The sequence below is a fragment of the Pogona vitticeps genome, chromosome 2 (assembly GCF_051106095.1).
Source record: "Pogona vitticeps strain Pit_001003342236 chromosome 2, PviZW2.1, whole genome shotgun sequence".
NCBI lineage: Eukaryota > Metazoa > Chordata > Lepidosauria > Squamata > Agamidae > Pogona > Pogona vitticeps.
This window is the reverse complement of record NC_135784.1, coordinates 291,244,485-291,249,062: the sequence shown is the minus strand read 5'-3', so window position 1 is coordinate 291,249,062 and position 4,578 is coordinate 291,244,485. Positions and strand designations below refer to the sequence as shown.

Here is a 4,578-nt window from a genome sequence, read left to right as displayed (position 1 = left end):
CCAAGCCATTATGCTGCCTGAGGAAATGATAAAAAGGCACCCCTTCCTTTCCCATTATTCATACACACAAACAGAAAAAGAATATGCAGAGAATAGCTGTCAATAAGTATTAGGACTGCCGATAAGTATTAGGCTGAGAAATAGTCAGCAAAATGAACGTATTCTTGTTTAATGCAAGCTTCACCACTAGGGAGCATCAGCGTCCCGGTTATGCAAAAGGTCTTTTGCTTTGTGTCAAGAGCGTAGGGTGGAATACAAAATTAAGGTCGACACATCTCATGCAATTGCAAGACTGTACCAGGCAAGTACCTCACCTGTCCGTATCCCATTGCTTTTAATTACACTCAAACCATAATCAACATGTCACCTATTTCTGAAAGCTGAGTCATCCAGCTGGTTTAATAAAAAAAGCTCTGCATCGAAGCTCAGGAATTCCTGCCCAAAGTAATGACATGAAATGTAAAGTGCTCTTACAGTAATTTCTTCCGCCCCCCCATCCCACCCTACTATTCCACACTTTTATTCTTGCAAATCCATTTTACCCATTCATTTATTCTTGCAAATCTAGGTGATATTTGTTCTAAACTGTTCGATTGCTAGCATTATCTCCCGGTTTTAGCATGAACTGTAACATTTTCTACTCATCATTTCAGTCCTCTACTTTTTAAAAAGCACAGTTTGGAACTATTACTGTTTTGGGCTATAATTCCTAGAAATCTCCAGCCAGCATTTTTTTTTTTTTTGTAAGCCCTGCCCCTTATCCCGAAGACCACATGCCTCCCTACAATTTGGTTTTAAAAAATATGATCATTAGAAGGTCCATTTTCACTTACTCCAATTTTGCCCATTTTTCAGATAACAGGAATCCATCATGACAACAATTAAAGTATGTAACCATTGTATTTTTTTAAATTAAAAATTTAATATGCAAAGCCCTTGGCTTTTAGATTTCAGATTTTAAATCTGAAAACAGCCCTTGGCTTTGCTGAGGTTGACCCAACCCTATTTTAGAGGATCTTGGGTTTCAATTTTTTTTTTAAAACAGAAAGACTGCCCACAGCTCAGCTACCATTACCTTGGCCAGAATAGTAGCAAGCAAAGGGTAGAACTCATTCCTGAACACGGAGAATCTGTTTCTCCTTGCATTACATCTTTAAGAGAAAGCTCAGTCTGCATGAAAGGGGTGATCAGAGGTGGGCAATTTGTTGTGTTGGGAGGGCAGTTTTCTGTCCCATGATCCTCTGAGCTGCACAGAGCATCCAAAACGCAAACACAAATGCAAAACACAAACCAGAAGTGGCCCAAAGTCTACTGGTTTTAAAAACAATTGGTGGTTTTGATGACACTGCAGCATATTAAGGTGTCTATTTAAAAGCATCAATAACCAATCAGCTTCCAGGAGCAAAAATTCACCGTTTTGATGGCAAAAACAATTTCCCCCAATAAGGGAGTCTGAAGAGACAGGGTGCTATAGAAACAGTCTTGGGCATATCTGATTTCTGTGAAGATGGGGTGACCTTCAGCATCTCTAGTTAACCATGGGTGCTTTGTATCCAATAGGGGAGCCTTGTAGCACAGTGGTTACGCTGCAGTACTGCAGTCAAGACTCTGCTCACAACCTGAGTTCAATCACGATGGGATCAGGTAGCTGGCTCAAGGTTGCCTCTGTGTCCCATCCTTCTGAGGTTGTTAAAATGAGTACCCAGCTCATGGCAAGGTGCAATGTGTAGCCTGCGTAACTGAAATTGCCCAGAGAATGCTTAAAGCTCTGTGAGGTGGTATTTAAGCAGCACACTTTGCTTTGCTTCCACATAAAGACATGCTCTCTTTTTTTGCCAAAAAGCCAGACAAGCACTGACTTCCTGCCATGCACAGACCTGCTCAAAAGGGGAACAGAACTTTTGACACACTGTGAATACAGTTGGAGAAAGCAAACTGGAAGCATATGATGCCAGGCAGCAGCAGGAGGTCACAGAATTAGTACAAAGAATGGCTAAGTGGGAGCAGTGTACCTGAATGGGGAGGGCTTGCTCTTTCAGCAGCCTTATCCTTAAAACTAACTCTTCTTCTTTTAACTTACCCCAGCAGTCCAAATTCTTCTGGATGACATACCGGTAGTAGAATTTAGTTCCTGCTACAGACCTAGAAATGGCTGGTTGTGTCACTCTTTCTGAATAGAGGGCTGGTAGTATTCCACCCAGGTGGCAACCAGAACATTGCTATATGTATTTGAAGCCTGGCAATCGAAAAGTCTCTTGACAAGAAGACATTAATTCATCTCTGTGACAGGCATCTCCCACCCATCATTTCAGCGGCAGCAGTATCCAGAAGACCATTTCCTTTAATGTGACACAATAAAGAAAGTCAGAGTGGCATCTGTGCTTTGTTTATAATGCCATTAGCCTTTCCTGAACTGCAAATGGTTTGGCAGAGGCTGGGAAAGCGGAGATAAACAACACTGGCACATCACGGCCAAACTCTCTGTAAAGGTAGAGAGGCTTACCGTATTTTTTGCTCCATAAGACGCACCGGACCTTAAGACGCACATAATTTTTAGAGGAGGAAAACAGGGAAAATATATTCTGAACCAAATAGTGTAATAAAATATTTAATAAACTATAACAGAATAACATTTGAACCATGTAAAGTGAACAGCAGTCAACAGTGGCATTAAGAACCATTACCACTGTCATTAACAAATAGAGAGACTTAAAGCTTTGTGTACTCTAGTTTATGTATCATAAATTTGTGTACCATAAATTTAATTCAAGTACATATAGACCATTATCAGCCAGTGATAAGATCTATACCACACTACCTATATTTTACATTTCCTTTCATCCACCTCCTCCCCATGCTTATAGAAATGTCTCAATGACAGATGAGATTGTTGTGCAACTCTGCCCATCTACAGTTCAAGCCTATATTAAGTTAGAAATGGTTTGTCTGATTTGGCACTGCATTGAGAAGTCCCTTTTAGTTGTGTGGAGAACAAATAGTGGAATTAAACTATTTAACAGCTGGTTTTCCTTATTTACTTTACGTTATGCAAAAGAACAGCAACACAAAGCTTAACCCATTCACCAGCAGTAGCACATGCTCAGCATAAGACCAAATCTCGGGTTTCTGACATAATTGAACATTTATAGCATGCAAGGCACAACAGCCATGAACAATGTTCTTGACGAGCCAAAAAAACTGAATACAAACTATAGTAACTGAAATCAGGAAGCAGGTACTGTAATCCAGTTAGAAGTCATGAGGCACAGTTAGTTTCCTTGCTGCAACACCCTTTGGAAATACATTCTCTATTAGATGCCCAGAACTAGTTGAAAAGTTTGCAAGTCGAATCCAAATTTCTCATAAGAATGCATTGAAAATTAATTAATGCATTCTTATGGGGGAAAAAAGGTCAGAAACTTTTAAAAAAATTAAAAGAAAGTCACTTAGCAGGTACTGTAGACTGAGCCCAGCTCTTCACAGTGCCTTGGTAGACCCCAGAACAGTCAAAAAAGAGCCCCAAACAGCTAAAAGCCAGCAGGCAGCCGGCAGCCATTTTGTGCTCTTCTCTGCTCCTGCCCCCTCCCCTCTCCCCACCTAACAGCTGATTGGCACTGGTCTGAAAGGCTTCCCAGGCAAGCAGGTTTCAACTCAAACAGAGCACCTTTTCACCCAAGCACTGTTTAACCCAAAACTAGCAGCTTTTAAAGAAAAACAAGCAGATTTTTACGGCAAGCATGAACGTTTCTACACAAGCAGGTTTCAACTCAAACGGAGCACCTTTTCACCCAAGCACTGTTTAACCCAAAACAAGCAGCTTTTAAACTACATTTTACATTTTAAAATGACAATACCAGGCAGTCCCAGGACTCTCTCTCCCAGCTCTCTAACTGCTTGGACTAGCAAGGAAGCAGACAAGCAGCCTCTTGACTAACTGAAAGTTTGAATTTCCCCGCTTTCCCTGCCTTCCCCGCATATTAGGTATGATAATATCTGTGCACTGGAGGATTGTGGGAGGAACATTCCAGCCCCTGATGGGGGTCCTGTGGGGCACCCCAAAATGCTGAACAGCTCTCTTGGCCTCTTTCAGGACTGGGGCTGTGCAGCCCTGCTCTGATCAGGAGGTGCAGCTGGGTCGTCACCATGCCTTTGGGGGATAGGGCACAGAAAGGGGAAGAATTTTCAGGGGCCATTCTAACTCATACCTGGCAGGAGAGATACCATTATTGTAAAAGTGGTTTTCCCAGGGTAAGGTTCATCTATTGCACTTTGGATATGCTGACCCCTGTGATTTCCCCAAATGTGGGAAAATCAACTGCCTAAGTGGGGGACTGTGTTTGTGGTTTCCCCTGGTCTTTCTAGAATCACCCTTTCCCCTTTGGTCCTTGGCTGTTTTCACTGCCTGCTGCCATAGGCCTGTTGGCCTTGCTGGTTTTCCAGGTGGGCTGCAGGAAGCAGATCCTGGAAAGCTAGCAGTGCAGAATGGTGAGGTCCAAACAGCAAGTGGTCTCTGATGCCAGTTCAGAGGCCTCCCAGCATGGCAGTGGGAGGCTTCTGGGTGGTGGTGGCTGAGCCCTT

The 4,578-nt window shown here is 42.6% G+C and overlaps 1 pseudogene; it reads left to right on the top strand.

Annotated features, from left to right (window-relative positions):
• The first annotated feature begins 4,197 nt into the window (after positions 1–4,197).
• Positions 4,198–4,352, top strand: LOC140705140 (U1 spliceosomal RNA; annotated as a pseudogene).
• Positions 4,353–4,578: the final 226 nt, after the last annotated feature.